We start from the raw sequence: 25,848 nt of genomic DNA, 5'->3' as shown, positions 1-25,848 counted from the left end.
GCATAACCCAATTTCAAATTAATGAGCTGCTTTGTATGCAAAAGAATGATGGCTTCTGGTTTCATGTTGTGTCATTTCTATATTCTGAGGAAAGATGTATAATTTTAATTACAGTTGTTAAATTATGAATAATCACAACTATTGTTTAAGTGGAGCATATCGCCTTCTGTTTTTAACTAGTCACACCTGTTCAAATGATGCTGGCCAGGTAGAGCACTTCAGCGATGCTTAATTGTGTTTGGAGGGTCAGGGAGCCTCTCTCTCGAAGGGCTTGGTTAAGACTATAAAACAATGTGCAGCCTTATGAGTTATAGTTTCAGATTCAGAACTGGGAAAAAAAACCCATGAGAAGCACTTAACGTAAACTGAATCCTCTATATATATATTTATTTACTACATTTGTATCGTAACAGGGTTCACATACATAGATTGAATGTTTGACACATACACACGGTCTTAGACAATATTCACCTACAAGGTTTTAACTAGTTTACATATATATAAATCCCAGTTTTTGTAACTTGGCAACCAGTATCCCTTGTGCTAATAAACAGGGCTGTAGCACTGCTGCCAGTGAACCCAAGAGATATTTTTGTGTACATTGGCCACTTGGTCATAGTTTCCTCTAGTCAAGTAAATAAATTAGAGAGGAAGAAACAGCCTCTGTGTGCTCTTTCCCTCCCTCGTCTACTTCGTTACCTATGTTAACTTACACAATGCTGCTTGTGGGATTACAGTAGCCTAACAGCAGCAGGCGGAGAACCAGGGGAGCCTGGTTTAAATCTGGTTTTTACCTTCTATGTCAGCTGATGATGGAGTGGAGAGACAGGAGAATAGAGTCACTGCTGCCTATACAGGTTTGTCTATTCTTCACCCTGTGCATTGGCTTCAGATATGACTGTAGCATCAACTTCTTGCCATGTTCATCTATCATGCTGCCTGAAATTCTGATACCATTTTTGCCCCTGTCACTTTCCTTCATAACATACAAAAGTTTGGCACTGACCATCTTTAATGCATTAATCATAGTATGTAATATGATAAATGACAATTCAAAGGTTGTTTTATGATGGAGGTAATTTTCATGCTATAGCTTTCCCTTTTGAAACTTGCAGCGAATATAAAGTATCTGCATATGTTTTGCATCAGTTGCTTGTGCAGCTACATTTTTCATGAAAAAATAACACATGAAAATGTGAGGGGGAATACAGTCTATGCTCATTAAGTTACAGTCCTCCCCCCCTCCCCAAATGGCTCAAAATGGTAGAACTCAATTCCCATAGTCATAAAAAGCATCACAAACTACCTCCAGTTCAGAAAAGACCTAACGACTTACCTCTTCAGGAAATTCTATGAGTAAAATATGCAGTAATCATTCTGGAACAATAATATACAACACAACCTCTAACTGTAGTGCATCTTTTCATTTAAGAAAAGAATTAAGACTTACCTTTCTCAAGAAACCCAATGACTACTATTTTGCTAACCACTGTAAAACTACATACAACATCATAGAACTTTGTAAATGTAGTTGAATCAATGTAATATCTAATAACTGTTAAATATAAGCCACATTGAACCAAAACTCATATTTGGATAATTGTGGGATACAAGTATGAATAAATAAATTAAGAATAAATAAAATTAAAGATAAACATACAGCCCCTGCAATGCCTTTTCCAAATATGGCTAAACGTTTGCATGGTATGGAATGGTACTTTGAGAGAGGGTAGTTCCCAGGCAGCTAGTTTATGTGGGTAGATGACTTTTTTTTTTTTTTTTTTTTGTAATTTCCATCAAAAAAGGGCTTTCGCTTTTAAAGAAAAATTACCACTTTATTTTTCAATCAATCTCTGGATTACCATTGTGTGCTGCAAATTTACAGGATTAGTTATTTTTGCAAAATTTTCACTTTCCTTATTTATTGTAATTTGCAGAAACAATTTTGTTGTTACATTTGTACCCCGCGCTGTCCCACTCATGGCGGGCTCAATGCGGCTTACATGGGGCAATGGAGGGTTAAGTGACTTGCCCAGAGTCACAAGGAGCTGCCTGTGCTGGGAATCAAACTCAGTTCCCCAGGACCAAAGTCCACCACCCTAACCACTAGGCCACTCCTCCACTCACTAATGGTCCTCAAGGTAGGCAGACAGGTTTTCAAGACATCACTAATGCATACGCATGAGAGGTTTGCACACAGTGGAGCTAGTATGCATGCAAATTTACTTAATACTGATATTACTAATCATTTCTATAATGCTACTAGATGTACACAGTGCTGTACATATTATATGCAGGTACTTTCTCTGTCCCTAGAGGGCTCATAATCTAAGTTTTTGTACTTGGGGCAATGGAGGATTAAGTGACTTGCCCAAGGTCACAAGTAGCTGCAGTGGGAATCAAAACACAGGTCATCCTGAAAGCCCCAAATTTTTGCAACAGTTGAGGATTGGAACTGAGTATTCCCAGTCCCTAAAATTTTAGGAAGTGTACAGAGTGTCCAAACACCCTAGAAATGGGGGCATTCTTGGCTACAATTTGACTATATCTTTGTGTTGACTGTATGTGTGGACCCTTTAGTACACCATCTCTCCAGTGATAGTCCTAAGGTGTTACATGGTGAAACAGCAGGAAATGCTGCAGCTGCAGTAGGTTTTTCCCACCCTCATGATGTTTTCATATACTGAGGCTGATTCGAGTCCTGGAAGCTTTACGCCTATGTGTAATTCTAATCTTTTTTCCCATGCAGCTGGATTTTGTAGAGATCAGATTGCATGTGTTGGCATATAACTTTACAGAGCGAACGTAAGCACCAACAGGGTTTGCTTTGTACCTTCTACCTGTATGGGGTGTTGTCATAGGTATAAACTAGTAGCAGTAATATAAACTAGCTTCCAAGTTTATTTACAGACTTGATATACCACTCGTGCAAAGTCCATCGGAGCGGTTTACAACACAGTAACAAAAGTGAATAAATGATGCAATCAGAATAGAATTCCATTAAAAACAGGAAAGAAGAAACTATAATATAGAAAAAAAAAAGGAGACTAAGGAGCAAGTCACGTGAGGTTGGCCAGGACACCACCATGTAGGAACAATTGGGCCAGTGGGCAGCCGAAGCAGTACAAGAGTCAAAGGCCTTACTAAGCAGGTGGACCTTAAGTTGTGCCTTGAAGGTCTGTAGAGAATTTTCCAGCCAAAAAGCCACAGAGTTGTGGGCCTATTACAGTAAATATTCGGTTACGCATTTTGGAAAGATGAATCTGATGAAGTAAGGGGACTTGATGTAGGTGTGTCTGGGAGGAACGAAGGGCCCAGGATGGATAGTATGGATTAGATATTGAAATAGGTAGAGGGGTTCACCTGATAGGTAAACTTTATGAACCAGCATGAATGAACTCTATAGAGGTTGAAGCTTTTTTATTATTATTATGACTAGCAGTTAGGTGTCTGGTACTTGAATTAGGCTTCTAATCCAATATCTAATTACTACAGTCACTGAAGTGCAACAGTGTGTGGTCAAAGCATTGCCCTGCATATGGCAATGTCATGTGGTGTGTATTGGCAACTCTTGCTAGTGAAAATGTCTTGAAACTGCCCCCTACTTAGGGAAAAGTCAAGGGAAGAGCCAGAATAGTCATAATAATGCATCTATAAATTTCATTCATGCTGCATAACTAGGGAGAATTTTATAGATGACAGATGGAGGAGTAGCCTAGTGGTTAGTGCAGTGGACTTTGATCCTGGGGAACGGAGTTCAATTCCCACTGCAGCTCCTTGTAACTCTGGGCAAGTCACTTAACTCTCCATTGCCCCTGGTACAAAATAAATACCTGAATATATGTAAACCGCTTTGAATGTAGTTGCAAAAACCTTAGAAAGGCAGTGTATCAAGTCCCCTTTCCCTTAATGCTGTGGCATTTGATGTTCCTTGAGAAAATACTAATGGAGGAGTAATCTAGTGATTAGAGCAGCAGACTGTGAACCAGAGGAGGATTCCATTGCTACTCTTTGTGGCCTTGGGAAAGTCACTTATACCTTCCACTGCTTCAGCTACAGGTTTAGATTGTAAGTCCTATGAGGACAGGGAAATACCTATTGTACCTGAATGTGTTGACCTGGAGCTACTAGAAAGATGTGAGCTAGGTACTAAATAAGTAAAAACTAGCAGATATATGATACATCTCTGCAATATCTTTCAACTTCTTATATAGGTGTCCTGATAAGAACCAATGAAAATGTTTTCTCTTTGCTAATGGAATAAATACCAACCAGGATTGTACTCTAGCCACCTGAAACTGAACATGGCCAAGACCGAGCTTATTGTCTTCCCACCCAAACCCACTTCTCCTCTCCCTCCACTCTCTATCTCAGTTGATAACACCCTCATCCTCCCCATCTCATCAGCCCGCAACCTCGGAGTCATCTTCAACTCCTCCCTCTCCTCTGCGCATATCCAGCAGATAACCAAGACCTGTTGCTTCTTCCTCTATAACATTAGCAAAATTCGCCCTTTCCTCTCTGAGCACACCACCCGAACTCTCATCCACTCTCTCATTACCTCTCGCCTTGACTATTGCAACCTACTCCTCACTGACCTCCCACTTAGCCATCTATCCCCCCCTTCAGTCCATTCAGAACTCTGCTGCACGTCTTATCTTCCGCCTGGACCAAAATACTCATATCACCCCTCTCCTCAAGTCACTGCACTGGCTTCCAATTAGGTACCGCATACAGTTCAAGCTTCTCCTACTAACCTACAAATGCACTCGATCTTCAGCCGCTCCCTGCCTCTCTGACCTCATCTCCCCCTACGTTCCTACCTGTAACCTCCGCTCTCAAGACAAATCCCTCCTTTCAGAACCCTTCTCCACCACCGCCAACTCCAGGCTCCGCCCGTTCTGCCTTGCCTCTCCACATGCTTGGAATAAACTCCCTGAGCCCATTCGCCAGGCCCCCTCCCTGCCCATCTTCAAATCCTTGCTCAAAGCCCACCTCTTCAATGTCGCCTTCAGCACCTAACCACCATACCTCTATTCAGGAAATCTAGACTGCCCCAACTTGACATTTCGTCCTTTAGATTGTAAGCTCCTTTGAGCAGGGACTGTCCCTTGTTAAACTGTACAGCGCTGCTTAACCCTAGTAGCGCTCTAGAAATGTTAAGTAGTAGTACTTTCATGTATTGATAAAATCAAGCTGTGCTCCAGCTATCTTGAAAGCCTATGATCAAGGCTGTCACAGGGGCTGGACAGGTAGGGTGGATCTCCCAGTGCTCAAGCACATGAGCTGGAAAGAGAAGGGAGATGCTGAAAAAACATCTTATGCGCTGCATGCTGATTTGTCCAGCAACTGCCCTGCCCATACCAAAAGCAATCTGCTATATGAGAGCAACGTGGTTGAGAATTTGTTTCTGCTCTGACATTTTAATGCATCTAAGCACCTTTCATTTAAAATATTTTATGTAAGCTCTGGTAGGTAGAAGTTTACCATGAGGTACTGTACAATACAGCTGTGGTCAGCACGGACAATGTTGGATCATTTAAGTTTGCTAGCTTAAGGCTGCTGGATCAAGAAATAAGCCATTAATTGGTGCTATGAAAGAACAAACTGTTTGTTTTCTCTGAAGAAATATTATTTTGTCATGCGTTCTGTTTCTCACTTGTTACAGGACAAGGATAGAAAACATTTTTGTGCTTAAAACACCTGAAAATGACAATACAAACTTCATAGCTTCAACAGAACTGGATGAAGGCACAGGCAACCTGGGAAAATGCCTAGAGCCCAAACATTTAGAAAGGGCCCTGGTAGATGTGTAATTCAATGGTTCCAAGGCAGATTTTTGCCCTGTAAGTCATTGGTGATGTGGGAATGGGGAAATAGAGCCACTGCCCCCTCTGAAGGTTTTTGTATTTTTTCCATACCCTGCCCACTTCAGTTCTCAGAAGAAGTCAGCAAGGAGTGCTTCATACTCTGTAGTCAGAACCACCAAGGGTGTTTTAAAATGCATTTTATATAGGAGTGGAAAAGTAGCCTAATGGTTAGTGCAGTGGGCTGAGAACCTGAGGAACTGGGTTCAATTCCCACTGCAGCAGGTTATGATTTAGGGCAAGTCATTTAACTTCCATTGCCCCAGGTATAAAACCCTCTAGGGGACAAAAACACAACCAAAATATGTGAGAAAAAAAAAAGCACTTTTGATTGTACTACAGAAAGGCAGTATATCAAATTCATGATCCTTTATAGTGGACCATTCTGGTCCTGATCAGCTGCTGTTTGGTATAGTAATATTTATGTCTCTCTGGGGACCCAATATGCTTGTTAGACCAGAACTCACTTGATCTTTCTCCCTGTTTAGGCCTGATTGTAGCCGTGAGATTCACCATCCTCTACTTGGTGCAAGCGAGCTGTGAAAGATAAGGGCTCACAGTGACTCTAAGTTACTTCACTTCCAGGACCCCAACCTTAACTAGTGGGCAGTGGCTTTTTTGTGTATGATATAAATAGCAGTCTGTAACCATAAATCACAGAAGTTTTATTGATTCCATGAGCCTAGTGGGGGAAGGGAAAGGAACAAGCTACAGCACCCACAGATGCGCCACTGCATTCAATGCTTCAGAGGGCAGCAGTGTAATAATTTGTCATTAATCATGAGACGGTAGGAATTATCAGATGTCATTGGAGCCGCATTTGACAATTTCCAATGTAGTAATTTAGATCATTGAGAGAGCTGCCCGCTTTATTCCCCACAGAGGGCTTGGATGGATATTTGACTGATTTGTACCTTGAGTATTGTGTTCATTTCTGGGCACCGTATCTAAAAAGATATAATGGAATTGAAAAAGGTTCAAAGAAGAGCAACTAAAATGATAAAAGGGGATGGAACTCCTCCCATATAAGGAAAGGCTAAAGAGATGAGGGCTCTTCTGCTTGGAAAAGAGAAGGCTGAGAGAGATATGATTGAGGTCACAAAATCTTGAGTGGTGTAGAACGGGTAGAAGTGAATCAAATTTTCACTCTTTCAAAAAGTGCAAAGACCAGGGGACACGCAATGAAATTACATGGAAATACTTTTGAAACAAATAGGAGGAAATATTTTTTTCACTCAGAAGAATATGGAACTTGCTGCCAGAGGATGTGGTCACAGCAGTTGGTGTATCTGGGCTTAAAAAAAGTTTGGACAAGTTTCTGGAGGAAAAGTCTATAGTCTGTTATTGAGATGGACATGGGGGAACCCACTGCTTGCTCCGGGATTGGTAGCATGGAATGTTGCTACTAGTTAGGTTTCTGCCAGGTACTTGTGACCTGGATTGGCCACTGCTGGAAGCAGGATACTGGGCTAGATGGACCATTGTTACACTTGTTTTGTTACATTTGTACCCCACATTTTCCCACCTATTTGCAGGCTCAATGTGGCTTACATGGTGCCGGAGAGGTGTTGGTTGACTCCAGAATAAACAATTACAGTTACAAGGTTAAGTTGTGGTAGGAAAAGGTTCAGGTGGAGGAACTGCATAAGGTTCATATGATGGGACCACATGAAGGAAATCAAGAGCAGGTGGAGTTGTTTGGTGATCATTACGAACTGAAGTGTTATGGTGTCGCTAGGTTCAGGGCCGCCGAGAGACTGGGCCGGGGCAAGGCCGCCCCCACCCCCCGAGGTCACTGCCACCGCTCCCCCCTCCGTCCACCACCAGGCTGACCCCCTGAATTGAAATCACGGCGCCTCTCACCTCCGTGTGAAAGCGCTGCAGATCGCCTCCCTTCGGCCCTCCTTCCCTCCTTGTGTCCCACCCTCGTGGAAGTTACGTCAGTCAGATGAGGGCGGGACACAGGGAGGGAAGGAGGGCCGAAGGGAGGTGATCTGTTGTCCTGCTGCCTGCAGCGCTTTCACACGGAGGTGAGGCGCTGTGATTTCAATGCAGGGGGCCCGGCCCAGTGGCAGACGGTCGACGACGGAGGGCGGGTGGGACTGTGGCACCGGGCCCCGGGAATTTTGTCCCCCCTGCCCCCCCTCCCTCTCAGCAGCTATGGCTAGGTTCATGCATTTATGTTGGGTCAGGAGGGTATGCCTTTTGAAAGGTGAGTTTTTAGTTTTTTCACAGCTTTTGGTAGAGTGTTCCATAATTGTGTGCTGATGTAGGAAAAACTAGATGCGTAAGGCTGGTCTGATCCAGTATGGCTATTCTTATGTTCTTATGTACAGGCAGCAACAAAAAAAATTACTATATGTATTTATGGTGAACCTTCTTTTTTGAAGGTGAATTGAAAATCAGAAAGTTATTCTGCCTTTCTATTAACATTTTATTACTATGCATACCGCTAAGATATATCAAAAATTGAACTATAAAGAGAGCAGAGGAAGATGCAGCTGCTTTTCTAAAGCAAGTTTAAGTGGAGAAAGAACTGAGCAGATTGAGTGGACTTTTTATACCATCTTTTCATATGTAGTGGACAGAGGTGTAGGAAAGTGTCTGGGAAAAGAAATTCCAGGCTGTTGAGTGCAAAGATGGAGGGAAGTAAATCAAAAGTATATATAAAGCAGGTATGGAGTTTAATCAGTTTGGGATTTGAAAAGAGCCCTGTGAAAATAGAAAGGAACTACAATAAAAAAAAAAAGATGAAAATAGATAATAGCATTGCTGTGTTCCCTGCATTTTGCCTGCACTGTATTTTGCCAGAGAGCGACAAATAAACCATAGGGAAACCTTTGTTCAAATACTCTTTGAAATAGGTAAGTTTTCAAAACAGCCCTAAACTTCTGTTCCCGCTGTAAGTTTTATGGGCAGTCATTCCATAATGTTGGACCTGTGACCTTAAACATTGTTCCAACAGGTATCCAAGAAGACATGATGAAATGATGGGACAAGACAAGATGTTGAGATGACCTAAGGCTACATGAGGGGGAATACAGGATAAGGTAAAAGAAACAGGCAGGCCAGAAAGTAAAATTTTGTGAGCAAGTATTAAATTTTGTAGGTAACGTGATTCAATGGGCAACCAATGTTCTACCTTCAGGAGAGGTGTCATGTGGTCAAGCTTCTTTCCATCCTTAATGAGTTTGATGTTCATAGGAAAATATGCTTAGTGTATGTGAACCTTTGTGCAAACATTAAAAAAAAATGTCCTCAATCTCTGTAATTATTTCAGTCCCTGAAGCTAGACTAATAGCTGCTGTTTTACTGTCATCTGGTGGGTTAAGTAGGTAATGACTCTCAAGTGAACTGTGGCAGGATGGTGATGCTTATATTTTATCCATCATAACTATCTTTTTTCGGCTTTAATCACATTGCTGCGTTTTTGAAACAATCGCTGTGTGTGTCCTGATTGTCATCACTGGTTTCTTGAAGAAAGCTACACATCAGAACAGTAATCTTAGATGAAACTGAGTATTCTCTGCGCATTCAGTCATTTTGTATTTTTAGAAAGGAACAAATAGGTTAGTTCATCAGGTTCTATTTGACAGACTCCCACTCAGATTCCAGCTATCAGCAAGAATTATTTAGATTTATGCAGAACAAATTTGTTCAGATTTGTTTTCTTTGTTTAAAAAGCCATTTAGTTGTACTATACAAATCACACCAACTTATTGTAAATTCATTTACAGTTTAACACCAAGAACAGACTGATGTATGGGGCCATCCTGTGAGACACTGAATTTGGCCTCTTTTTACTAAGCCGCAATAGGATCTACGCACGTGTGCCAAAATGAGACTACCACCAGGCCAGCACACCCTCCTGGCGGTTTCCATTCAGTGGTGCTTCTGCCTGGGCCATGGCTGGCTCCAAAATGGTTGCCATAACCCCTAGCACTAGTCTTGTGGGGAGCATTCTTTCATATAAGGATTTTTTTTTCCTTATGTAGAAATATGCTCCCTTATGGTATAGCACTGTGTGATTTCTGCTAAGGGTCATGGTGGCTATTTTGGACCCCAGCTAAGACCCAGGTGAGAGCAGAGGGGGTCAGTTCCTGCTATGACACCACTGATTGCCATGTACAGTCCCGGGTAGGTCCATGGGAGCCAGGCTGCTGGGGGAGGGTTTGTCTCAGGGGTGGAGATTTTCTTTGTAGAGCTTTTAGATACGATGAGTTTTGTCCCTGGGGGTGGGAGGGAACCAATGAAGGGCCTTAAATGCAATTGGAGAGGCAGTAGGGGAGTGCCACTGTGGAACTTGTTGCAATAGAGCCATTTTATAGGGTTGTACATAGTGTCGATTTGCTCGGCACACTAGCGGTTACAGCCGATCACACCTCCAACCCACTCCTGTTATGTACTTCAGCTCCCACCCCCACCAGGGCTGATTTTAACATTCAGGGGCCCAGGGCAAAAACGGGGTCTTTGTCTAAACTTAAGAGATTTTTAAAGGCATATGATTTTTTGCAAGCGTTTAATGTCTGTCTCCCAGAGGGTTAGCTTGATAGGCCTGTCTTGGAATTGAATAATGTAACCTAACTGCTTGAGGGTTCTTAAGAGGTGATGGTTTGTTTGAGCTATATTGTTTATTTGTAACAATTCCTGTCCTATATGATTATTGGAGTTCTGTTTCTTTTATATATTTGTTATATGATATGATTTTATTGTAAACTGCTATGGATCTTTGTTGTGGCCAAGTAGTATAGTAAGTGTGAATAAAGTGTAAGCTGATATAGCTGAAAAGTGCAAGAAATTATGGAGGACTGAAAAGAGATGCCAATGCAGTGAGAAAATGGGCAACTGATAAGAGGGATGAAGACAGAGCTTGTTTCCTTGATAGCAGAAATAAAGGAATGACCTAAGTGTTGTTCCCTTATCTGTGCTGAAATGGGGGTTCTTTAGAAATACTGAGAACTACCGTAGCATTCTTTGAACATTTTTTTTATCACAATTCCCTCTTTCCTGGTCTGTTTCTCCCCAAAATTGAGTTTTTTTCCCTCTTCACACCTCCAGCTTTTGTTTTTCTATGGCTGTTCTAGCATGTCTGTTCTTGATAGTCAGAACCTGGCCAAGTGAACGATGGTCAATGCCACCTTAACTCTGTAGTGGAGGACTGTTTGATTTCTTGAGTTGATACTAATAAATCCTTACTAAATTACGCTGTATTGGTCTAGCCATGACACTTTCAATTACTTTCAATGTGATATTGTACTGGGAACACAATGAGACTTGTAACAGGTGACTAAGCTCAAGGAAACATTTGATTCAAACAAGAGACAAAAGGTGTTAGAAGTTTGTCCTTTGTCTTGAAAGAACACCATTCTTATGATTCCATCATGATATTGTCTAGGTGCTGCTGTCATTCCATATAGTTTCATATCTTATTATACTCCACAGCTCTAAAGGACTGTGGGTTAGTCTAAATAGGTGGTGCAGTATTAAATTTGCATTGCAGGCAGAAACTAAAATAAAGGTGCTAGATGTAATTAGCTTTCTCCGAGGACAAGCAGGCTGCTTGTTCTCACTGATGGGTGACGTCCACGGCAGCCCCTCCAATCGGAATCTTCACTAGCAAAGTCCTTTGCTAGCCCTCGCGCGCCCGCGCGGCCGTCTTCCCGCCCGAAACCGGCTTGAGCCGGCCAGTCTTCTTTTGTCCGCACTCGGTACGGTCGTGTTTTCGCCGTGTCGAGCCCCGGAAAGTCGACCTCGCGCGTCCTTTGTCTTCGACGTGTTGTTTTTTCTTCGGAAAATCTTTCAAAATTGTTGGGAAGTGCTCCGGAAGCCCCCTCGGGTTTCGTTTTCCCCTTCCCGTATTTTCAGACTTTGCCCCGGTAAGTTTTCTTTCGTCGTCGGGGTAGGCCTCTTTTTGGCCTCGGTCGAGATTTTCTCCCTCAAAGTTTTGGTGCTCATTTTCGTCATTTCGGATTTTGATTTCGCCGGCGTGATTTTTCCGCCCATGACATCGAAGCCTTCCAGCGGCTTCAAGAAGTGCACCCAGTGCGCCCGGGTTATCTCGCTCACTGACAGGCACGCGTCGTGTCTTCAGTGTCTGGGGGCCGAGCACCACCCTCAGGCCTGTAGTCTGTGTTCCCTTTTGCAAAGCGGACTCAGGTAGCGAGATTGGCCCAGTGGAACGTTTTGTTCTCGGGCTCTTCGTCGGCATCGGCACCGGGGGTATCGAGTGCATCGACGTCTTCAGCGTCCAGAGCTTCATCCTCGGCCGCCAGTGCTTCGAGTGCATCGAGGCATCGGCCCTCTGCATCGGCGCCGAGACATCGGATAGCTGCATCGACGTCGGTGGTACCGGGACCTCGTCTGCTGATGTCGTCGGACGGTGGTGCATCGTCGGGAGTGCAGGTGAGGGCTGTCCATTCCCCTGCTGGTGGCGGTGAGCCTTCGGGTGGGTCTCCCCCTACCCTGAGGGCTCCTGCGGTACAGCCCCCCCCCGAGACCGACCTCCTTCGGCCCCGAGGAAGCGACGGCTGGATTCTACGTCCTCCTCGTCGGTACCGGGAAGCTCCGGTGACATGCTTCGTTCCAAGAAATCGAAGAAGCATCGTCACCGGTCCCCTTCCCGTGTCGGTACCGAGAGCTCTGGGTCGCCGAGGGAGTCGGCACCCAGTAGGCATCGGCACCGAGAGGACCGCTCACCCTCTGTTCAGGAGGTGTCGATGCGCTCCACTCTGGACAGCCCGGAACAGCCTCCACGCCCGGAACAGGTTCTGACGTCGACGCCTGCATCGACTTCCATGCCTTTCTTCGCAGCCGCTCTGAACGAGAGCCTCCGGGCCGTTCTCCCAGAGATCCTGGGAGAGCTGTTGCGCCCTACCCCTCTGGTACCGGCGGTGCTTGCGCCACCGGTACCGTCGAGCGTGGCACCGGCTGGTCCATCGCCCGAGGTGAGGTCCCCGGCGTCGGTGCCGCGTGCGGTGCCGGCTGCCGTCGCCTCCCAGGAAGGCTCCCCGACTACGTCGGCGGAGGGAGCTTCGCCGATGCGGGCGAGGGAGTCTACCTCTCGACGCCCCATCGTGGACGTGGCTCCACGGAGTCGAGTCGGGCACGGTTGCAGACACAGGTCCGTGAACTTGTGTCTGACACCGAGGGTGAGGCCTCGTGGGAAGAGGAAGAGGACCCCAGATATTTCTCTGACGAGGAGTCTGAGGGTCTTCCTTCCGATCCCACTCCCTCTCCTGAAAGACAGCTTTCTCCTCCTGAGAGTCTGTCTTTCGCTTCCTTTGTCCAGGAGATGTCTACGGCCATCCCCTTCCCGGTGGTTGTGGGGGACGAGCCCAGGGCTGAAATGTTTGAGCTCCTGGACTATCCTTCTCCACCTAAGGAAGCGTCCACTGTTCCCTTGCACCATGTCCTAAAAAAGACATTGCTTGCGAACTGGACAAAACCCTTAACTAATCCCCACATCCCCAAGAAGATCGAGTCCCAGTACCGGATCCATGGGGACCCAGATCTGATGCGCACTCAGTTGCCTCATGATTCTGGAGTTGTGGATCTGGCCCTAAAGAAGGCTAAGAGTTCTAGGGAGCATGCTTCGGCGCCCCCGGGCAAGGACTCTAGAACCTTAGACTCCTTTGGGAGGAAGGCCTACCATTCTTCTATGCTCGTGGCCAAAATTCAGTCTTACCAGCTCTACACGAGCATACACATGCGGAACAATGTGCGGCAGTTGGCGGGCTTGGTTGATGCTCTCCCCCCTGAGCAAGCCAAGCCTTTTCAGGAGGTGGTCAGGCAGCTGAAGGCGTGCAGAAAATTCCTGGCCAGAGGGGTGTATGACACCTTTGATGTTGCGTCCAGGGCCGCTGCTCAAGGTGTGGTGATGCGCAGGCTCTCATGGCTGCGTGCCTCCGACCTGGAGAATAGAATCCAGCAGCGGATTGCGGACTCGCCTTGCCGTGCGGATAACATTTTTGGAGAGAAAGTCGAGCAGGTGGTAGAGCAGCTCCACCAGCGGGACACCGCATTCGACAAGTTCTCCCGCCGGCAGCCTTCAGCCTCTACCTCTACAGGTAGAAGATTTTTTGGGGGAAGGAAGACTGTTCCCTACTCTTCTGGCAAGCGTAGGTACAATCCTCCTTCTCGACAGCCTGCGGCCCAGGCTAAGCCCCAGCGCGCTCGCTCTCGTCAGCAGCGTGCGACTCAGCAAGGCCCCTCGGCTCCCCAGCAAAAGCAAGGGGCGAGCTTTTGACTGGCTCCAGCAGAGCATAGCCGACATCCAAGTGTCAGTGCCGGGCGACCTGCCAGTCAGAGGGAGGTTGAAAGCTTTTCACCAAAGGTGGCCTCTCATAACCTCCGATCAGTGGGTTCTCCAAATAGTCCGGCAAGGATACACCCTCAATTTGGCCTCGAAACCTCCAAATAGTCCACCGGGAGCTCAGTCTTACAGCTTCCAGCACAAGCAGGTACTTGCAGAGGAACACTCCACTCTTCTCAGCGCCAATGCGGTCGAGCCCGTGCCATCCGGGCAAGAAGGGCTGGGATTCTATTCCAGGTACTTCCTTGTGGAAAAGAAAACAGGGGGGATGCGTCCCATCCTAGACCTAAGGGCCCTGAACAAATATCTGGTCAAAGAAAAGTTCAGGATGCTTTCCCTGGGCACCCTACTTCCCATGATTCAGGAAAACGATTGGCTATGCTCTCTGGACTTGAAGGATGCCTACACACACATCCCGATACTGCCAGCTCACAGACAGTATCTGCGATTTCAGCTGGGCACACGTCACTTCCAGTACTGTGTGCTACCCTTTAGGCTCGCCTCTGCGCCCAGGGTGTTCACAAAGTGCTTGGCTGTAGTAGCAGCAGCACTTCGCAGGCTGGGGGTGCACGTGTTCCCATATCTCGACGATTGGCTGGTGAAGAACACGTCCGAGGCAGGAGCCCTGCAGTCCATGCAGATGACTATTCGCCTCCTGGAGCTACTGGGGTTTGTGATAAATTACCCAAAGTCCCATCTTCTCCCGGCACAGAGACTCGAATTCATAGGAGCTCTGCTGGATTCTCGGACGGCTCGCGCCTATCTCCCAGAGGCGAGAGCCAACAACTTGTTGTCCCTCGTCTCGCGGGTGCGAGCGTCCCAGCAGATCACAGCTCGGCAGATGTTGAGATTGCTGGGCCACATGGCCTCCACAGTTCATGTGACTCCCATGGCCCGCCTTCACATGAGATCGGCCCAATGGACCCTAGCTTCCCAGTGGTTTCAGGCTGCTGGGGATCTAGAAGACGTGATCCACCTGTCCACGAGTTTTCTCGAATCCCTGTATTGGTGGACGATTTGGTCCAATTTGACTCTGGGACGTCCTTTCCAAATTCCTCAGCCACAAAAAGTGCTGACCACGGATGCGTCTCTCCTGGGATGGGGGGAGCTCATGTCGATGGGCTCCACACCCAAGGAAGCTGGTCCCTCCAGGAACGCGATCTACAGATCAATCTTCTGGAGTTGCGAGCGATCTGGAACGCTCTGAAGGCTTTCAGAGATCGGCTGTCCCACCAAATTATCCAAATTCAGACAGACAACCAGGTTGCCATGTACTACGTCAACAAGCAGGGGGGCACCGGATCTCGCCCCCTGTGTCAGGAAGCCGTCAGCATGTGGCTCTGGGCTCGCCGTCACGGCATGGTGCTCCAAGCCACATATCTGGCAGGCGTAAACAACAGTCTGGCCGACAGACTGAGCAGGATTATGCAACCTCACGAGTGGTCGCTCAACTCCCGAGTGGTGTGCCAGATCTTCCAAGCGTGGGGCACCCCCTTGGTGGATCTCTTCGCATCTCGAGCAAACCACAAAGTCCCTCAGTTCTGTTCCAGGCTTCAGGCCCACGGCAGACTGGCATCGGATGCCTTCCTCCTGGATTGGGGGGAGGGCCTGCTGTATGCTTATCCTCCCATTCCTCTGGTGGGGAAGACTTTGTTGAAACTCAAGCAAGACCGAGGCACCATGATTCTGATTGCTCCTTTTTGGCCGCGTCAGATCTGGTTCCCTCTTCTTCTGGAGTTATCCTCCGAAGAACCGTGGAGATTGGAGTGTTTTCCGACCCTCATCACGCAGGACGAAGGGGCTCTTCTGCATCCCAGCCTCCGGTCCCTGGCTCTCACGGCCTGGATGTTGAGAGCGTAGACTTTGCCTCTTTGGGTCTGTCAGAGGGTGTCTCCCGCATCTTGCTTGCTTCCAGGAAAGATTCCACTAAGAGGAGTTATTTCTTTCTATGGAGGAGGTTTGCCGTCTGGTGTGACAGCAAGGCCCTAGATCCTCGCTCTTGTCCTACACAGACCCTGCTTGAATACCTTCTGCACTTGTCTGAGTCTGGTCTCAAGACCAACTCTGTAAGGGTTCACCTTAGTGCAATCAGTGCATACCATTACCATGTGGAAGGTAAGATGATCTCGGGACAGCCTTTAGTTGTTCGCTTCATGAGAGGTTTGCTTTTGTCAAAGCCCCCTGTCAAGCCTCCTACAGTGTCATAGGATCTCAATGTCGTTCTCACCCAGCTGATGAAACCTCCTTTTGAGCCACTGAACTCCTGCCATCTGAAGTACTTGACCTGGAAGGTCATTTTCTTGGTGGCAGTTACTTCAGCTCATAGAGTCAGTGAGCTTCAGGCCCTGGTAGCCCAGGCCCCTTACACCAAATTTCATCATAACAGAGTAGTCCTCCGCACTCACCCTAAGTTCTTGCCAAAGGTCGTGTCGGAGTTCCATCTGAACCAGTCAATTGTCTTGCCAACATTCTTTCCCCGTCCTCATTCCTGCCCTGCTGAACGTCAGCTGCACACATTGGACTGCAAGAGAGCATTGGCCTTCTATCTGGAGCGGACACAGCCCAACAGACAGTCCGCCCAATTGTTTGTTTCTTTTGATCCCAATAGGAGGGGAGTGGCTGTGGGGAAACGCACCATTTCCAATTGGCTAGCAGATTGCATTTCCTTCACTTACGCCCAGGCGGGGCTGGCTCTTGAGGGTCATGTCACGGCTCATAATGTTAGAGCCATGGCTGCGTCGGTAGCCCACTTGAAGTCAGCCTCCATTGAAGAAATTTGCAAAGCTGCGACGTGGTCTTCGGTCCACACATTCACATCTCATTACTGCCTGCAGCAGGATACCCGACGCGACAGTCGGTTCGGGCAGTCAGTTCTTCAGAACCTGTTTGGGCTTTAGGATCCAACTCCACCCCCCGAGGGCCCTGTTTATTCTGTTCCAGGCTGCACTCTCAGTTAGTTGGTAAATTTTTTTAGGTCAATCTCAGTTACAGTGGGGGAAATAAGTATTTGATCCCTTGCTGATTTTGTAAGTTTGCCCACTGACAAAGACATGAGCAGCCCATAATTGAAGGGTAGGTTATTGGTAACAGTGAGAGATAGCACATCACAAATTAAATCCGGAAAATCACATTGTGGAAAGTATATGAATTTATTTGCATTCTGCAGAGGGAAATAAGTATTTGATCCCCCACCAACCAGTAAGAGATCTGGCCCCTACAGACCAGGTAGATGCTCCAAATCAACTCGTTACCTGCATGACAGACAGCTGTCGGCAATGGTCACCTGTATGAAAGACACCTGTCCACAGACTCAGTGAATCAGTCAGACTCTAACCTCTACAAAATGGCCAAGAGCAAGGAGCTGTCTAAGGATGTCAGGGACAAGATCATACACCTGCACAAGGCTGGAATGGGCTACAAATCCATCAGTAAGACGCTGGGCGAGAAGGAGACAACTGTTGGTGCCATAGTAAGAAAATGGAAGAAGTACAAAATGACTGTCAATCGACAAAGATCTGGGGCTCCACGCAAAATCTCACCTCGTGGGGTATCCTTGATCATGAGGAAGGTTAGAAATCAGCCTACAACTACAAGGGGGGAACTTGTCAATGATCTCAAGGCAGCTGGGACCACTGTCACCACGAAAACCATTGGTAACACATTACGACATAACGGATTGCAATCCTGCAGTGCCCGCAAGGTCCCCCTGCTCCGGAAGGCACATGTGACGGCCCGTCTGAAGTTTGCCAGTGAACACCTGGATGATGCCGAGAGTGATTGGGAGAAGGTGCTGTGGTCAGATGAGACAAAAATTGAGCTCTTTGGCATGAACTCAACTCGCCGTGTTTGGAGGAAGAGAAATGCTGCCTATGACCCAAAGAACACCGTCCCCACTGTCAAGCATGGAGGTGGAAATGTTATGTTTTGGGGGTGTTTCTCTGCTAAGGGCACAGGACTACTTCACCGCATCAATGGGAGAATGGATGGGGCCATGTACCGTACAATTCTGAGTGACAACCTCCTTCCCTCCGCCAGGGCCTTAAAAATGGGTCGTGGCTGGGTCTTCCAGCACGACAATGACCCAAAACATACAGCCAAGGCAACAAAGGAGTGGCTCAGGAAGAAGCACATTAGGGTCATGGAGTGGCCTAGCCAGTCACCAGACCTTAATCCCATTGAAAACTTATGGAGGGAGCTGAAGCTGCGAGTTGCCAAGCGACAGCCCAGAACTCTTAATGATTTAGAGATGATCTGCAAAGAGGAGTGGACCAAAATTCCTCCTGACATGTGTGCAAACCTCATCATCAACTACAGAAGACGTCTGACCGCTGTGCTTGCCAACAAGGGTTTTGCCACCAAGTATTAGGTCTTGTTTGCCAGAGGGATTAAATACTTATTTCCCTCTGCAGAATGCAAATAAATTCATATACTTTCCACAATGTGATTTTCCGGATTTAATTTGTGATGTGCTATCTCTCACTGTTACCAATAACCTACCCTTCAATTATGGGCTGCTCATGTCTTTGTCAGTGGGCAAACTTACAAAATCAGCAAGGGATCAAATACTTATTTCCCCCACTGTATGTCCTCGCCGTTGCGAGGCCCAATTGACCATGGTTGTTGTTTTGAGTGAGCCTGGGGGCTAGGGATACCCCATCAGTGAGAACAAGCAGCCTGCTTGTCCTCGGAGAAAGCGAATGCTACATACCTGTAGAAGGTATTCTCCGAGGACAGCAGGCTAATTGTTCTCACAAACCCGCCCGCCTCCCCTTTGGAGTTGTGTCTTCCCTTCTCTTGTTTTGCTACATATGAGACTGGCCGGCTCAAGCCGGTTTCGGGCGGGAAGACGGCCGCGCATGCGCGGTGCGCGCGAGGGCTAGCAAAGGACTTTGCTAGTGAAGATTACGATTGGAGGGGCTGCCGTGGACGTCACCCATCAGTGAGAACAATCAGCCTGCTGTCCTCGGAGAATACCTTCTACAGGTATGTAGCATTCGCTTTATTTCATATTATGTATAATAGGAATACAATCCAACTAGACTGAGTATTCACTATTGCATTACTCAAGTTCAGAAATGAGCTATGAGAAATACCCAGCCAGTACCAAAATGTAGATCAGAGACAGGGTGCAGGGCTTGATGAACCTTAGTCAGACCTAGCATGGATTTTCTTCTGCTATTATTCTAGCACTCACATTTACAAAGGTCCCCAGGGCCGCTGAGAGACAGCTGGGTCTGGGACAGGACTGGACTGCTGCACATGCATGTCCCCCCCCCCCCCCAACCGCTGCCGCCTTCCTCCACCCCTTTCTGTCTCTTGAGTCACTGCTGCGCTGCTCCCTTGTTCTGTCCTCTCGTGCTCCAGTGCTCCTATGTGCTGGGAGTCGGGACTCGGATGATTGCATTAATGCGTTAATGTAATTATCTGGGTCCTGGGCGCCACGCAGGAGAGGACAGACCTAGAAGCAGGAAGGAAGAAGCTAAGTTTGCCTTGTTAGTTTATACTCTCATATAGATACTATACTGTTCTGTTGTTAAAATTAATCTGTGGGTGTCTAATCATGGAAGGCAGCATCAGCCACTGGCCAGAGGAAGTCGTGATCCTGCTACAGTGAAAACAGGGTGAAAGATAGGAGTAATGTGTTATATTTATTTAAGAAGTCAAGAATGATATGTTTTTAGGATGCATAAAACTTCTATTGAAAGAAGGAAGGTACAACTATAAGGCTGATGCCCTTGAGTTCCATAGTCAACCAACTAACCTGAAAGAGATGACCTGGTAGTTCTAGGTAGGGGAGGAGCTCTAGACTTGGGGAGAATCCTTTTCACTTGAGGAAGAGAGCTGAGGAGATACTGAATGAAATTCCTAGGACAAACCATGCGATCAGAACTAAGCATTGACTGCAAGAGGTGAGGCCCACAGAGTTAGGTAGTGGGTCAAAGCATTTTAAAATCTGAGATTATATTGTGTATTCTTTGTTCTACTTAGTGAAAAAAATACAGGGTTACAAGATCACCAACCATCAACTTATTTGTGACATTTATATCCCACATTATCCCAAACAAGTTTGAGTTCAATGTGGCTTACAATAAACAATATAGGATACGTAACAAAGAATAATGCATAAGAAAGTAATTTGTTGTAAAAATCCAATTACAGTACAGTATCATAAACATACTGGGATAGCTATTGATGTTTAACATTTAGAAAATGTATGAGCTGGAAAATAGGTGTTGTCTACTGTTAAGTCTCTGGAAGAGTGCAAAACCCTGTGGGGTCATTGTTTTTCATGACATTCCTGAGACTGGTGACTATAAATCAGATTCATAAATACTGCATCAAATAAGGACCTTTAAAGTTGAAGTTTTATAAGACAGGAAGCTAAAGTGAATGATATACATAAACTTGCTAGACCCAATGGGCCCCTTCTTAGTATTTGTTTGGATAATTTTACAATAATGATAATGATCCTCTGCAATTTAAAACAACCTGCAAAAATTCAGGGGATCAATATTTATTGCTAGTTAACCAGATAAGAAAGGCTGCTAATCAATTAACTGGTGTCAACAGAGTCCTCACTGGATATTCAGCAGCACATAACCAGATAGTGCTACTATCTGTTATTGCAGAGTCGGGGCAGATATTCAGTACCAGGATAACTATCCAGTTTTCTACCGGATCAATGTGGCCACTAGAATTCTGTCCTAGATGCAGGGTGTTATAAATTAACATTATTGTCTATTGATAAGTACAATAACCGTAACTCAAAGCTCTTTTATATGAAATCTCCTGTTACAACAAAAGCATCCCAGTCCATGACCCACACAAGGTAATCTGGTAAAATGCATTCAATAAACACTTGTATTTTTATCATAAGGGGGACCTTCCATTATTTGTAAAAATCCTTTATAGTCTCAACCTTTAAATGACCAACAGGCTCATTTTCAAAAGAGATGGATGTCTTCCGACATAAATCGGAACATGGACGTCCATCTCCCAGGGATGTCCAAATTGGTATAATTGAAACCTGATTTTGGACGTCTCTAACTGAAGTCCGTCGCAAGGACGTCCAAATTTCAAGGGGGTGTGTTGGAGGTGGGACTTGGGCGTGCCTAAGACTTGGACGTCTTGGATGTGTTTTTATTACGAATAAGGCACAAAAAGGTGCCCGAAATGACCAGATGACCACCGGAGGGAATCGGGGATGACCTCCCGTTACTCCCCCAGTGGTCACTAACCCCCTTCCATCCTCAAAAAAAACATCTTTAAAAATATTTCTTGCCAGCCTCAGATGTCATACTCGGGTCCATGACAGCGCATGCAGTCCCTGGAGCAGTTTTAGTGGGTACAGCAGTGCACTTCAGACAGGCAGACACAGGCCCATACCCCCTCCCCTCACCTGTTACGTTTATGGAGGAAACAGCGAGCCCTCCAAAACCCACCACAAACCCACTGTACCCACATCTAGGTGCCCCCCTTCACCCGTAAGGGCTATAGTAGTGGTGTACAGTTGGGGGTAGTGGTTTGGGGGGGGGGGCCTCAACACATAAGGTAAGGGAGCTGTGTACCTGGGAGCATTTTATGAAGTCCACTGCAGTGGCCCCTAGGGTGCCCGGTTGGTGTCCTGGCATGTCAGGGGGACAAGTGCACCACAAATGCTGGCTCCTCCCATGTCCAAATGGCTTGCATTTGGACATTTTTGACATGGACGTCTTTGGTTTCAAAAATCGCCAAAAGTCAAAGATGTCCATGTCTAGGGATGTCCAAATCCAAGGACGTCCTTGATATTTTCAAAACGAAAGGTAGATGTCCATCTTTTTTCGAAAATACTCTTTTCCCCGCCCCGGATTTGGACGTTTTACAAAGACGTCCAAATCCCAACTTGGATGTTTCTTTCGAAAATGCCCCTCCAAATGTTCTATTGTGCACTTAACAGTTCTATCACATATATGATCTCAAGAACTACAAAAACAATAAAGGAAGGAGCAGGGCCATAGCCAGAAGTTCATTTGTGGGGGGGGGGGGGGGGGTCCAAAGGTTGAATGAGGTGGCCAGGTCTTCTTTCCCCCCCTCCCCCCACCCTCATCACCACATTAAAACATACCTTTGCTGGCGGGATGCCAAGCCCAGCCAGCCAAAGAGGTCTCTTTCATGAGTCCTGCCTATGCTGCTAAAGCAACGTTCAAGTCAGCAGTGCATTTCAGCCACTGATGTTGGCACTCCTACAGATGATCAGTTCAGTTGGTCCACTGAGCATGCATGAAAAAGCTGAAGCATGCCTGCTGCCAAGTGCTGCTCAGACAGCACAGGTGGGACTTGCACAGGCGACCTGTTCTGCTGGCAGGACTTAGCAACCCTGGCAGCCATTAATGCAGAGGGAGCCTGAGTGGAAGGTGAGGTTGCCCAGGCCCTGTCCCTAGAGAGCCCCTCCCCTCATTGTCTATGCCACTGGGAAGAAGCAATGATATGTTATCAATCTACAAAATGTAATTACTCCACTATTCAAAGTGAACCACACAGTAAGAGACAAAAAAGGAAGGAAAAGCCTTGGAGAAGTCAATGAGAACCCTCCTGCAGCTGAACTGTCAGTCATAAACATAAGAAAACGTCCTTCTGAAAACTGTCCTAATATTTGCATGTGTATGTTCAAATTCTCAGTATTTTAACATTATAGAACAAAACACTTAACTTTATACATGATTCAGTTTCCCTTCAATGATGGCCAGCATTTCACTGTTTTAATTCATTATATTGCTGTATCAGAGAATCAGCTAGACCCTTAAAACAAAATATTAAATGTGAAAAATATTTCAATAATGAAACAAAAAAAATAACATAACATCTCTGTTAACTTGCTGTCTTCTCATTTGTGACCCACAGTGAAAAGCAAAATGTCACTCAGAACTATATAAATGCTCTCAGGCATTTGAACCAATCACAGAACTACTTCTGGTTCACTTTGAATAGTGGAGTAATTACAAACTTTTTTTAGGCTGATAACATATATGATATAATACAGTGCACTCTGGTTAAGTGTGCAGCATCGGGACCGAAGTTCAACTTGTGCATAACCATTGTCACCCTTTGTTACCCTTATTTCAATTACCACCCAGAGTCAGTGTAGGGTCAATTATTTAATACTGTAATAGGACAGTATAACATATTCTTATTTTCAATTAGACTTATCATACCTTAATGTATGCAAACTTGTATAGAGTAGTCAATTTAGTAAAAACATTAATTAGACTTATCATGTGAACTCTAGACAAGCTACAAGTAGTCTGTTTAAATGGCAGGAAAGAAATCCTTAATAGTTTTCTGTACAGTGTTATAGATATTTGTGTGGTAAACCAGGTCAAGCAGGTCATAAAAATGTTCATAGTTTTGGCGTATCTTCAAGATAAGCGCTCACAATATTCAGGCTCTGTAATGCTACAACAAATGTTACAGGGGCTATCACATAATTCTCACTGCCCACTTCCTGTCCCCTCGGCTCATTGTTTGAGTCTCCAGCATTTTCAGCTGCAAACTGTAGGTCAGAGTAAATCTCTGCATTGGTTATGTCAGCAGATGTCTGAAGGTCATTATCAACTATCACATTGCAATTAAACTTCTGGGAGACCTACAGGTGCCTCATCTGTGTTCACCACAGTGGCTGCATCTGTAGCAGCTGGCAATCATACTCTGAGTAATATGATGCCAAGCTTCCTTCTGCAAGTGTAGAGAATCTGTCAGTGTTTCGGCCACAGGCCTGCTTCAGGAGTTTAAAACACAAACATTAAAAATACTGGTCAATACAAATATATAAAATGTAAGAGCATATCTGGTTATAAAAACTAACATATCAACCATAATATATATTCAATTATAAAACATTATTAAAAGATGTATTTATTAATGTTTTATAATTGAATATATATAATACTGATCAGTGACAATATGTATAATCATGTTTGTTTGCCCATGTTCACATCATCATCCATTGTGCAAGTTGGATGGCACAACACCAGCACTTTGTAATGCTTTTTGAAGTTGGATATAATACACAGATCCATCAGATGGAGCAGAGATGTTGTGTGGGTGGTAGGAACACAACTACTACTACTACTTAACATTTCTAAAGCGCTACTAGGGTTACGCAGCGCTGTACAATTTAACATAGAAGGACAGTCCCTGCTCAAAGAGCTTACAATCTAAAGGACAAATGTACAGTCAGTCAAGTAGGGGCAGTCTAGATTTCCTGAATAGAGGTATAAAGATTAGGTGCCGAAGGCGACATTGAAGAGGTGGGCTTTGAGCAAGGATTTGAAGATGGGTAGGGAGGGGGCTTGGCGTAAGGGCTCAGGAAGTTTATTCCAAGCATAGGGTGAGGTGAGGCAGAATGGGCGGAGCCTGGAGTTGGCGGTGGTGGAGAAGGGTACTGAGAGGAGGGATTTGTCTTGTGAGTGGAGGTTTCGGGCGGGAACATAAGGGCTTTAGAAGCGCTTTAGAAATGTTAAGTAGTAGTAACACAAGTGTAACATTTGGTAGTCTAATGTCACAACATCAGAATTTTATGCTTCTGCCTTTTCATTGAGTTATTCAATTACTTTAGCCATTGTAATCAAATCTCTGGTGTCATCCAACCATTTTTGTTTGCTTGATATGCCACTGGAAGCTGTTTTTTGTTCTTGAAGCACCATGGCTGTTTACTTTTCCCAATTGTCAGTAGCTCTAAGTTTTCACTTCTGTCCAGGTTGCATGACAGCAGCATTGTTGGTCTTTCCTTTGGCACTTTAGACCATTAACTGTAAGCTGTTGGCGTCTGGCTTGTGAAAACCACCAAAGAAGTACTTCTCCCATATCTTCAGCTTTGCCAGCTCCCTTGTATTTTCTTTCAGGATTGATGTTCTCCTGATAATCCTCAAGAAGCTTATCTTTTAGCTTGTAGGTGTGTGAGATTTGGCTTGAATGGATGCCATACTGTTTTGCAATGGAAGCCTGATTTTACTTGTTGTCCAGTCTCTTGATAAAGCTTGTCCTTTCAGCCAGTGAAAGATTTACGCTTGTGTGATGAGATTTCCATTTCTACTGCCTTGTGCAAGATATCAAAGTGTAACAAAATGCAGTTGATGAAGGAAGGAATTGAACTGTCCTAGGTAAATGTGCCACCCGTAACTCTGCTGGCCTGCTCCTGGGCACCCTTGCTTCTGCTCCCAGGCCCAGGCACTCAGTCCTTCTGGTGCTCAAAGGACCATGCTGTTTAGGGGTACTATTGGTCATTCAACTGGCCATCCCAGCTGGTGTCCTTTCACCCTCTGTTCTGCTGCTGCAGCCACTCAATCCCTCTTGTGTGCAAAGAAAGAGTGGGGAGTAAGCATCCTTCTTTGTTGGCTCCAAGCTTTGCGACGTACAACTGCCTACACTGAGTAGCAGTTGTACATCACAAAGCTGGGAGCCAGTGGAGAGTAAGGAGTGAGCCAAGACTGCCCCACCCGCTCTCATTGGGTCCCGGCTTTGTGCTATACAACTGCCATGCAGCACAGACAGTTATATATCAGAAAGCTGGAAGCCAATGAGGGGGAGTGCTCACTCCCCACCCTTTGCACACCAGAGGGCTTGAGAAACCGCAGTCACAATAGCACACAAGGTGAATGGACACTGGGTGGGCTGGACAGTGAACTACTCTAC

General features: G+C 45.7%; 1 protein-coding gene across 3 annotated transcripts in view; it reads left to right on the top strand.

Annotated features, from left to right (window-relative positions):
* Positions 1 to 732: 732 nt before the first annotated feature.
* The window catches only part of OVCH2 (ovochymase 2), a 111,838-nt gene continuing 86,722 nt past the window's right edge, over positions 733 to 25,848 (top strand). For 2 of the 3 annotated variants that reach the window (XM_030200953.1, XM_030200950.1), the window contains exon 1: positions 733 to 857. The gene's annotated coding sequence lies outside the window, so the exon portion shown is untranslated. Of the gene's footprint in view, positions 858 to 8,832; positions 8,918 to 25,848 lie in introns of all 3 variants that reach the window. The other variant, XM_030200951.1, reaches the window with a different exon arrangement.

The sequence above is a fragment of the Microcaecilia unicolor genome, chromosome 4 (assembly GCF_901765095.1).
Source record: "Microcaecilia unicolor chromosome 4, aMicUni1.1, whole genome shotgun sequence".
Taxonomy (NCBI): domain Eukaryota; kingdom Metazoa; phylum Chordata; class Amphibia; order Gymnophiona; family Siphonopidae; genus Microcaecilia; species Microcaecilia unicolor.
This window is presented reverse-complemented; position numbering and strand designations above follow the sequence as displayed.